This window comes from Colius striatus, chromosome 6 (genome assembly GCF_028858725.1).
Source record: "Colius striatus isolate bColStr4 chromosome 6, bColStr4.1.hap1, whole genome shotgun sequence".
Lineage (NCBI taxonomy): Eukaryota > Metazoa > Chordata > Aves > Coliiformes > Coliidae > Colius > Colius striatus.
This window is the reverse complement of record NC_084764.1, coordinates 13,760,438-13,772,795: the sequence shown is the minus strand read 5'-3', so window position 1 is coordinate 13,772,795 and position 12,358 is coordinate 13,760,438. Positions and strand designations below refer to the sequence as shown.

The 12,358-nt window shown below is 38.1% G+C and overlaps 1 protein-coding gene across 10 annotated transcripts in view; it reads right to left on the bottom strand.

Annotated features, from left to right (window-relative positions):
* MEIS2 (Meis homeobox 2) overlaps window positions 1-12,358 on the bottom strand; it is a 176,299-nt gene that overhangs the window by 124,082 nt on the left and 39,859 nt on the right. The window lies entirely within an intron of this gene.

Here is a 12,358-nt window from a genome sequence, read left to right as displayed (position 1 = left end):
ACAGTTTTTCATTATATACAAATGCTGATATAAATATGTAAAAATTAGAAACCACATCTCTCCAAATACTAATTTTGTGTTTCACACATGCATATATCATTAATTCAATTATAACTGCGTGCTTGACATAGCGCAATAGCTCTTTGTCAATTATGGGATTCAATGTGGGAAAACCTGCCACAAGAAAACCCATTCACTGTAAATGCATCCCTACAACCATTCTGAATACGTACTATAAGTAATCAAGTTAAATGTTCTGTAGTCTATATATTTGAGGCCCTCTGCAGAGGTGGCAGTAACTGTGTCACCGTTCAGCGCACATAACACACTGTCAGATGAGCTCCTCCCTGTAACCAACACACATACATACGCACACACAAACACGCACATATAGTATGACCCAGCATATAGCATTTGCATGACACGAAAACTTCTACATCTCTGCATCAGTGATTATTATCATTAAAAAAAAAGGATGCACATCAAGGTAGAGCTCTCACTTAATCAGAACTTTCCATCAACATCTTTCTCTTCTGTGCTTTTCCCTGGCATTAATTGTGCATTAGCAAAAATCATTTACTTTTAACAGTCATAGTTATTTTTTCTTGCCCTCCAGCAAAAATGCCTTGAAAGCCTGCCTGGAGGGCATCTAAATTATGTATCTGAAAAACTCTTCTGGCAAGGCATTGCAGGACCCCTACTTTCTTAAAATTCATACGAGCACGTCTTCCTGTTTTTGGGAAGGCATCAATCAAGAGCAGCAATATATGCCATATTCCTACATTAATATTTGAACTAATAACTTTTAAAAAAGGAAAGAAACAAGATCCGACTTGTGGCATAATCAAATGCAAAATAAATGAAGAATACTGGGACAGCACTGAGACTTTATAGATTGCTGTGTTTTCCTTACACATCATTAGCCCGGAGCCACACGAAAGAGGAAAACAGAGAAGTGGAGAGTTTATGCTCCCTGCTGGTGTTTAAGAAGCCGAGGTCCTGGAAGGACATCTGGGAATTGTGCTGAGACGGTGGTTTTTGTAATTTAAGAATAGACATTCATTAGCAGTAAATGCCATAAATCCCATGCTAAGTAAAAACCTTGTCCAAGAAAGCCTAAAACAATAAACTCTGTGCTCAATGTAGCCTGAGCTAGACGCTCCATAGCTTCCTGAGGAATGCTATAGATTCACGAGCTAATTCCTATAGCCTTGTCTAGCTCTGTAACGCTACTAAACGAAATACATTGCTGCTACATACAGTCCATTTGCTTCAAAACTTTCATTTCAGCCCCATCTTCCCTCCCATGCCAGATCACCCTTCGTCCACTGCCTCCCCTCTGAAAAACCAACCCTTTTGAACCGGAGAGACGGAAAAAGCCACAGTAAAGAGCTGGCAGATTAATTTTATTGACATTTCCATTTTCACTGCAATGTGATACCCTCCGTCACATGGAAGAGATGACCCTCACTATTTACAGACTGACAGGCCACTTCATTACAACCACCCTGCCCCAAGGCAGAGCAGCTCCTTTCCATCTGCCCAAAAACCAGAGCAAGACCCTGAAGTCACTGCTCTCTTTCTCATGCTTCCTTTTTTTTTTTTTGTTTGGGGTTTTGTATTTTTTTGTTGCTGTTAACAATAGAGAAAGAAGAATTGAATCACAGCAAACTAATCGAAAATATTATGGAAGTCCTAAATGCTGTAACCAACTGTTCACTTTTGCAAGATGTTGGTTATTTAGAAAGAGCTCCTTTCCATTGCTCTCTCCCCCCGATATATTCCACTCTACCCCTCTCTCTCTGTCTCACACACACACACATACACACTTTTCACTATGCCAAGGAACTGCTGCAAGGCAAATTCTCACAAACACTAATGGCTTCTGACTGCTCCTTGGCAACCCCAGCATTTTAACCTGGGTAGATATGCTCTCCAAAATACAGACACTGGAGCTATCTCATCAGCTGTTCATGTGACACAGATGGAGAGTGGCTATTAGGAGCCAGGCAATGGGCCTTGGGGATCTGAGGTGCTGTACTGTAGCCTCAGGCAATTCTGAAAAGCAGTACCCGGAGATGGGGGGAAAAAAAATCCCTCCTGAAAGTGCAAGTTTGAAGTCCATCAGTCTGTTTGTCTATCTGTTGTGCGGATGAAGATATCTTTGTCTCTTTATGTAAAAGCTATGTGTGTACGCACAGGATGTGTGGAGCTGTAGAACTCCTGCTCTATACTGTCCTTTCACACCACGGAAGTACTAGTTCAGCATCTGACAAATGCCTGCTTCTATGCATATACATATGCTCTTGTTTGTAAGAATCTTCAGCAGGAGTCACATGCTAAATCAGTGTTTGGACCTTTTGGGGAGGTCATTAATATCCTGGTTTTAGAAAGTTAATAGCAGCCCAGGAGATGAAAGTTCAGCTAAAGCTTCCATCACCTTCCTACTTCAATCAGCAGTTGAAATGGTAAGAGTCAGTACTTCCCTAATCTATTCCATAACCTCATGAAAGGAAATCCAAATAGCATACCTCCAAATGACCTCAGAAGATGAACACAGCAAGATTTATTGCTCCTGGTGAACTACAAGTCCAATCCTGTTAAGCTGCATTGTCATATCTTTAATAGCATTACAACTACTCACGTTAGTGGCTACAGTTTCTACTGGCAAGAAACCCTAGAAGTAACCCATAACTGATTTTTCTAGGTTGGAATGATTTATTTTTTGGATATGGAGGGCCTGATCCTAGTTTGCTGTATACAAATAAACTTAAGTGAAGAAGAAGAAATTATCAAAAGTGAAATAAAATTAACAGACATGAAACTCACTCTAGTGAAGACTGGGTTGAGTATACTTTTAACTGCAATATAAAGAGATACAAATTTAAGTAATTGAAACTGTCATTACAAGTGATTCTGTGTAAACGAACCATTCATATCCTGATTTGGATGATAATTCGAAAGACTAGTAGAGATAGGTCCTAACAAGTATGGAAATTGCAATTATATAAGCACAGTTATCCCAATTTTCAAGTGGAGAAATTAAATCTAGATTTTGGCCCACTGACTCTGTCCTCCATACACCATCAAAAACAATGAAGTATGGCTTTCTCCCACTTTGCACAATGTTCACTTATTTATTCTTGTGCAAAAAGTACAAGTGATTGCAAAACCCCATCACTGTTCTAGGAAAGTGGAGAGTAGGAAAGTACTAGGAAAGTATTTAACTGGCACTATCTTTTGTGGAAATGCCAAGCACTACACAGGTTTCAAGCTAGTAGAGAATTAGGCACACTGTCCAACTTGTTTAGGATCATATCAACACTATATAATAATCTCTATAATCTCTGTAAAAGATAGAGTTTACAAGAAACTTTGCAAGGTGATCCATTCAGGTTTCTTTTGAGATCTTCTCTACCAGGGGAAAGTTTTGTGAAAGAGGTTGAAGATACGCACAGTGAGAAGTTAAGCTTCCACACTAGTTGTGTGTGCATACACTCTTAGTATGTCCTAAGGGTTTCTCCCCAAAAGAGAAATTATTGAAATTATTTGCATTGAAAGCAAAGGAGACTACCTATTATTTAAAAAAATACTGGAGAAGTAGAGCAAGGTTTCCATTGCACCATAATTTCAAGTTTAACTTGCTGCAAACTGATTTCCTTGGACAAGCTAGCCTGCTGACTCCAGTGTTCATACAGCTAAGGGCTCTCTGGGAAATGGTCCAGTTCAACAGAGGGCCTGTCCAAACCTACTGTATTAATGAATTCCTCTTTGATAGTCCTCCATGCCATCTCAATCCTAGTCTTCGTCTATGTTCCTCACAGAGTAATGACCCAGAAAGAGATGAAGCAAATGCTACTTAGAAGCTGCTCATCTAGTCTTTTCACTGTTTGTGAACTGGATGAGTAACACATTCCCAATCTATGCAAAATAACAACGGAAAACAACAATCCAGTCAGGCCGAAGCACAGAAGTACATAGCCCAGATTCAAACTCTAGAAAGAGTTTTTACTTCCATCATATAAGCAGAGCCAGAAGAAAAATTACTTCTGGAAAAACAAATTTCAGGACCCACTGCTTGAGTTTCTTCACTGCCATAGGTCCCTTACAACTTTATGGTTTTTCATGCAAAAGAGAAGAACAAGGGTATCTAAGGCAGTGGGAGAACAAAACACTTCACCATTTTTCTAAAAATAGCATGAGCAATATGAAAACCAAGTTAAAGCACTCTGAAAAGGAAAGTTGATTTTAAGCAAACTACAATCTTTCAGTCCAGTATTTTGATGGGGTAGAATATGTAGATATAAAAGCAAAACAGAGGAGAATGTGCATGTACCATATAGTCACAATTTGCAACTATTTGTTTGTACTTATAATGTGTCCATCTGGACACAAAAATATTATAAAACATTATTAATAAAGATGTTCAACTTAGTAATATGATCTACTTCATCACCAGAGAAAATTCTTCAAAATCTGGTGAATTACCACTCTCAAAAAAGCTGATAAGAGAAGTATTTGAATGCATTTTTGAAGATAAAACAGCCTGTGCTGTGGAAAGGACTAACAGAGAAGGAAGGTCTGTCCCAGAAGCAAAGACCCTTCAGGAGTACTCCTTATCTCCATTCCACTCTGTTAAAATCATCAGGCTTTTAGTCTTATAACTTCAGCAGATCACAGCATTTTGAATGAATGCTGACTGTGGGAGTTTCTTTCTCCTCCTCTTAATGATCACCCTTCACAGAAGTTGACTTCATCTCCCCATACCACAGACACAATACTGCACCTTATGGCCCAGGCAACCTGACTTAGAATAGTCTATGGGTGGTAAACTTGCAACTTTGAAAATCACAAACAGTTCATATTGGCATCCCACCTCAGAGCTGTGCCACTTTCAGCAGCTCTCTGCCAGTATGTGTGCTGGTTTTGCTGAAAGATTTGACTACAGGAAGGAAGGAGCCATCAGAATCTGCTTAGGCCTGACACAGGCCTTCTAGGTTGGCCTACATGTTCAGCCATCACTTGTCCCATCCTGGATGGAGGTGTCTTCAAGGGAGCTGCTGCAATCAGGACCCAGCATTGCCTCTTCTTTTGTGTTTGAGACTCCAGACACGTCTCATGGTGCTAGGTCATACATTTCAGTGAGCATCTTGAAGAAAGGTTGGACACTGGTGCACTAGAAGGAACAGGAAGACTTCAAACGTGAAACACTACCTTCTCTCTTACTACATAAGATGTTCTTTTGCCCTACTACAAGCAGGGAGGAGATGAAGAGCTGTCCTCCTCTCTGCTGTTCTTTCAAAAGATCTTTTGCTTTGCAGACTATAACCCATCAATTCCACTGGACCGATACTGTAAAGATGACAGGTACAAATGTCACACCATTCGGGCATTAATAATTATTGTAAATTCAAATGGAAAGAAAAGGAGAACTTAAGACACAATCAGACCTCACCTACAAAGCTATTCTACTCAGTCTAATCACATTTTAGCATAGTTTGTCAGTTAGGAGCAAGTCCCTGCTGCCATCTGGCAGTATGTGCTAAAGGCTTGGAGAGTTGCATGTTATCTGGTATCTAAAGAGAAGATAAAAAAGGAAAAGATAAAAAACCTATTCCTTTTCTACTTCTCCACAGGCATATTTCTATAATCACTAATTTAACTTATTTTCAAAAAGGCATTTGCAAATATTTTATTATTTACTAGAAGGTAGGAATGACATTCCAGCCATGTTATTGTTTTAGCCATGCCTGCTATAAAACTGGTGATTCGAGTCCTTCCTAATTATTTGAGGAACTATAATGTTTCACACTTGTCCTTTTATTATTTTTCTGTCCAAAAGTAAGAAAAAAGACTGGCTTTTTTATGCCCTTAATTGCCTGTGTTTAAAGCTCGTGTTTATTTGTGAAGTGAATCAAGAATTCTTAGAGATTATACTCAAATGCTAACAACACATTTTTTCCAGCTTTTTAAAGAGAAAACTGATAAACATCGGTTTAAATTTTAAGATACTCTATACAGCCATTAGGTTTGTGGTTCATTTGTTCCAATCCAGTATTTTTTCATATCAGGTGAAAAAAAATGCTCCAATGCAAACAAGGGGAACAGCAAAGCAACCTGCTAATTACTGATCTCTCTTACGTTCCTGCTGTGCTAAACTGTCTGGACATGTTGAAGTGAAATTTTTCTGTGATTTTCAAGTGACTAGTTCATGGCCCACTGCCGTGGAGTGCAGGAGAAGGGATGAAATGCTTTAGTTTACATGCAACATTTACTAACTGTGTGGGTTTTCCGACATTAAAGAGGGGACAGTGACCCATGCCACCTTTTTCACACTCAAAAGAGCACTGAAAAAACAGTCTTCATAGGCTTACCTCAGGCTTCCCTGGCCCTTTACACCCTCCCCCCAGGGTAGGAGCAGAAAGAGAAAAAAGAAGGGATTTTATGCTCCTTTCTCTTCAACTTTTCAGGCGGTATAAGCAGCATTTAGCAAATTCAGCCTCCAAATGGCTCCAAATGCTCTGAGCTGCAGGGGCTCATCCTTTGTTAGCCTCCCTCTATTTACACAGGATTTACGCAGGCTCTCCACTGAAGAGACCACATGTTTCTGACAGAAAGCACTTCCATTCACACTGCATCAGGCAACAGGATTGTAACCACTGCAGCTTCACGCTGACCTGAGATTAGAGATTTCAGCAACATTGAGATGGCAACAATCTGCTAACTAACAAAAATTATCCATGGAGAACTCTGCTGCTTACTCCAGTTAAAACTACCATGACCAGACAGATTAGGTTACTTAAAAGGACAATTAAGAACTAGCTACTGTCAAGAATATGCATGTCCATCTACAAATAATATGCACACAGAGAAAAATACCAGCAGGAAAGAAAAAAAAAAAAAAATCAGACCGCAGCTTGGATTAAAACAATTTCACCCACTGGCTGAAGACATAAAGTGTAAAAACAGACAGATGGACACATATGTAAATGTGGCTGCATTTGTTTCTCTGGAACTGGCAAGTCAGTAATAACAGTATAGTTTAATAAATTATTTTCCATGATATTTTCACACTAGTTAACTGGGCAGTAGCAACATCCGTCCGGAACTTCAGGAGCAGAATAACTCTTTTCAACCTAATTGCTACTGGGGCCAGCAAACTGAACTAAGCGACCTCTCTTGGCTCTACCTACAAGGACCCAGTTCTGGAACCCACTATCAGTCTGGGGATTTTTAGAATTTGGTATTTAAAAAAAACCCCACCAAACAAATGAGCAAACAAAACAACTCCGTTTGTCCGGTCAGGATTTTTACACTGAGATTTTTTTTTTCCAGATATAGTATTTGTCAGGGTTTTTCAAAACAGTTTACACGCACACACACAAGCACAGAAAACGTTGCTGGTTGGAGCTTGCGGGGTTTTTTTGTGCTTTTCAGGAGGGTGAAAGGAAATTAGATGGGCACATAGGGCCAGAAAAGACCACACAGATCCAGTTTTAGATGAGTTTTATTTTTATGGTTTAAATTGGCAAATATTTTGCTTCTGCAGCAAAGGAAAAAACAATTTCTTTCTGTAATAGTAACCCATACATGCATCTGATTGGAATATACCGTGTACTTTTTACATGCTTAAATTCTCCACAGTATATGATAATAAAGCTCTTCTGGGCACTCGGTGATTCATTTTTAGTGATCTCTCAAATGTCCTTATCCACAGTTAACACTCAGATTTTATTAAGGAAGAAAGCAGGGACAAATGTCCACTTAAGTCCCAGCTCTCAAATTCAACTCTGCTTGTGCTGCAGTACCTAAAGCTAGAGATTTTTAATGTTCTATTCACCTCCCCTGTGTGGCATTTCTGCTAACACAGTTCCCAGTCTTTCAGCCCCAAACACAGAAGGCTGCTATCTTCAAGTCATCCAAGGAATGTGCCAGATACTATCATCTCCCCTGCAATACAAAGAACCAGAAAGAGGCAGAGACCAAAAGGAGACCATAATGATCAGGTTACTCAAGTCCAGAAAGTCTTTCCCAGAATGCTAAATGTTAATCTTTGAACCAGCAAATGTTATAATTAAGATCCTTGTAGTTGAAGGAAGTGCTAACTAGAGAAGTCAAAGGTACAGCCATTTGGGTTGTACTTTTTTGCACATTTATCCTAATCTTGCACTCCTCATGCTAGCATAACTGCCATCAAGCACTTTTGTTTTTTCAAGCAAAATTATCATTAATGTCAGTGGTAGTTTTGCCCGAGTAAGGAGTGTAAGGCCGGATCCTTTTCTTGTTCACACAGAATTGCAAGCACTGCACAATTCCAGAGGAGATATACTTATTAAAACTTGTGGTTTATGCTGATTTATGATGCTCTTATGCTTAAAAGTGAAACTCACATTGTACCTTACTGGGAAAGTACTCAATGCACTTGTTTCTACATTGTTTGAATTCATTTCCCCTCTTCCCACCTCAGGACAGTTTGAGAAGTTTACTTCCAGGTTTTGGCACCTAGGCTGAAGGAAACCATTGTTAAATTTGGGTTAAGTGTTTTGTCTGTGTCAGTAATTACTTTGCAGTGTGACTATAAATAGCTGTTATTCTGTTTAAATTTTTCATCCTACTAAATGCTGTCACACAAAATGTCCTTGTGCTGCAGTCTAAATTTTCTTTTTAAATCACTTTTTAATATCTTTTTAGAGAAATATTTTTAGCTCCCTTGTAATAAATCTGTTAAGAATATCAGCTGCAGACTTTGGCTACAGCTGAGACAACAATAACAAGTCATTAACAAAATCAGGAGACAAAAAATTCCTTTTTTTTTCCTTCTTAAAGCACATCTTTTATAAGAGATCTTTTTATTTTTTTAGTTCTCTATCACTGTTGAAGTGGGATAGTGGTTTTAGCTTATTTAATCAACTCTACGAAAGTTAATATACATTAAACCCTCTATATTTTAAGTACCATTTCTTATTTTTTATCCTGTTATTTTGGTCCTTACAATATAAAATGTAAGCAAAATAAACAAGTTAAATTAAAACTTTACCTGTAGTTGAAGTTAAGTTCATTATTATCTCATCAGTATTTCACCTTAACATTTCACAGTTGTTTATACATAGCAGAATGTGCAGAACTTAAAGTGGATGATGGCTAACAACCTGGACTGTTTGTCAAATTATTGACATGCTTTCTTTAAGAATAAAAATAGTGCTTTTTTGGGGAAAAAAAAAAAAGAAAAAGAAAATTGCCATCAGAGCATTTTAATTTTCCATATAGCCATTACGAGCTTCTAAATCACAAGACATTTTGATGTCTTCCAGTTCCCCTTAGACAACATGCCGTTGGACACAACAGCTTTTTCAGGAAATATCCTTTAAATTGATGCCTACTAATACAGCAAGAGTCCACACACTGTCCACCCTTTTCAAGGTTATTTAGCTATCAAAAATGCACCAGCTGAAATCTTAAATACAAGTACATATTCGCAGAATTTTGTTATCCATTTCCAAAACTTAGGACCAGAAATGTAACAGACATTTATTCCTGAAATATTAACTTAAAAGCTTCAGTTATTAAAAAGGACATTTGTTAGGCCACAAGTCCAAAATGCACATTACTTTATTTTCAGATATGTTAAAAAAAAATGGATGATGTCTGAATGCTTAAAAAAAAAGTTTTAATTAAAAAAACATAAAAATGAACACCTTTTCCAGGTTACAAAATGTAAACAAATGTGTATGTTACATAATGTACAAATAAGAGTACCATCTCAATATACATCCACAAAGACCTGAGCAGCATCAGAAAAAATGCTTGCTGTGAATGCATAGCCCAGAAAAAAAAAAAAAACAAAAAAACAAAAAAACAAAAAAAAAAACCCAAAATAACTCCAAACATGGCAAATCTTACATACCATAAGAGCTCCAACACCTATGCACAGTAGGGTGGATTAAACCGCTGGGTGCTGTGGACATATATATGCACCTCCTCCTAAAGTGTTCACTTGGCTGGCAGTCTGGAAAATGCCAGAATGTGAAGGGTTATGTGGGAACACTGACAATCTACTCTTGTAGGTTTAAGTTCAAGCCCAGTGTGCTAGGTATTTGGAAACATTTCTAATACTGTTTCTAAGTAGTATGCTATTTGGTGCTCACAGCAAGAAGCTTGATACAGTGCTCGTTCCCACTGGTGAATCATATCTAGACATCAACCATGTGCTTTGGATCTGCCTATATTTACTTTCAAGGTAATACTTTTCAGGAGTCTTTTCCTCCAAGAAGATTTGTATATGTAAAGTGTAAACCATCTATACTTCATCTGCCATATATATTGGATGCTTAAAAGTGCTTATTGGAAAGGCCTGAAATGTTTTGTTTTTGAAGTTCAATAAATTATACATTGAAGAGCTGAAGCCCCTAGTTAGTCCCTGCTAGTTTCTTGGAATCTGTTTCTTAGATTTGAGCCATGTGGAAAGATACAGTTAATAATATCCAAATGCCTCAAACTGGAAGAAGCAGCAAGCTCACAGACATGTGAATTCTAATCAGAAAACTTCCAACTAGTTGACAAAAAAACCAAAATGAGATCTTCATGATATCAGAAAAGCTGGCAAGCAACTTATTTTCTCCCATCCTGCAGTTTTATTGGATTGTTTCAAAACAACATGATTAAGAAAAAAAAAAAGCAAAAAAGAATGGAATGCAATGGCCTTCTCTCTGCATCCAAAATACCCCATAAGATGCTTTGGACCTGCTTTAAGCGATCAAAAGAATTGACAGAACAACACATAATTTCATAGAAGTATGGGAAAAGCTTTTGACAAAAGTCTTGATTAATTTGATTTAGAAAATAAAGAAGTATAAAAATAGCAAAACCACTGGGTACTGACCTGCTATAACACTATTTGCTCAAAAGTTTACAGCACCAAACTAAAAAGCACAGACCCCAATTCTGACATGTGACATTTTGCTTTTTTGTTCATAAACCTGTAATTTCATTTCAAGTCTTTCATTGTAGCAGAAAGCAGTGCAAAAGACAACACACCCTGCCTACAAGGTATTCCTAGACTGGTTTGTGTCCCTGAGCTCTTCCCAGGGAAGGACCTTACAAGTTGGGCTCCATCCAACTTCCATCACCCCACTCTCCCTTTCAGAGTTGGCTGTATGTAGGAACCCCAAAACAAAACAAAAAAATTCTGCCAGGTTACAAGATTTCCTTTCATTCAGATTGGTGAAACTTAGTTTCCTCTTGGACAGGCTCTGTTCACCTAGCCAGTTAGAGAACTGACATGTATGCCACAAGATCATTTCTAAGCCCCACCAACAGTCTGGGCTAAATATGCTGATGCAGCACATTTCCAGATTGTGATCACACTAGGCAGGGGAGTCATTCTTCTCAATGATAAAGTCATTGAATGCACTCTTGAGGAGATAAAAAATTAAGAACTGGCTGACTTTGCACCATTCGAGTGAGATATTCGCTGCTGACCCAGAACGACAGAATTGTCACCAGCTAGGAATCACCATAGACATGGTCATCTCTGACTCCTCACTGCAAGGCTATTCACAGGAATCATTTCTCAACTGGTTAGTGGCATCAATCTGGGGACCACAGTGTTTAAATGCATTATGCATTAGAAGGAACTTTACACACTCCTCCTCTTTCTCTTAAAAACTTTGTGAAACAATGCCAGTGAGAGGGCTCAGAAAAAAAGCAAATAAGATTTCAGCAATTAAGATTTGCCTCAAGACATTAACCCCCCTCTTTGCAATTTTATAGTAAAGATATTTTAACCTGTGTTTTACTATGTCAGCTTTTAAAACTTGCCAGAGATTTATGCAGCAGCTGAGAACTGAGATGCTAATAAGTGTGAGCATTATCTAACCCAAGATATTCCATTCCCTTTTCAAGTGACCTTCAGCAACCTTTAGTGATAAGGTTTTTCAAATATGCTCAAACGAGCAAGGAACACAGCTTTTGATGAAAACTGCTTTAAAGTAATACATATTTGTTTGGATAAAAATTGGTGGTGGCTCTTAGATAAGTGAATATTATATATTATTATCTTTGAAGACAAACATGACAATGCACTCCAAGCATTACATTTTTTCAAGTCTGGGTATGGTTATTGGTTTTACTAATTCTTCTTCATCTGTGAATGCACATCTTAAACATGCTTTCTTTCCATCCTGAAATATCATGATAGAAGGCAGGCTCTTGGAATTAAGTAATTGTGATCAAAACAGATAGACAAGGACATCCTATCTCCTTCAGCTAAACCACAATATTTCCATTTATGTCACTGTGAGCAAAAGCAAGTCTTGGTGCTGCAACTCCAGTAGAGAAGCTACACAGTTTTTTGTATCTG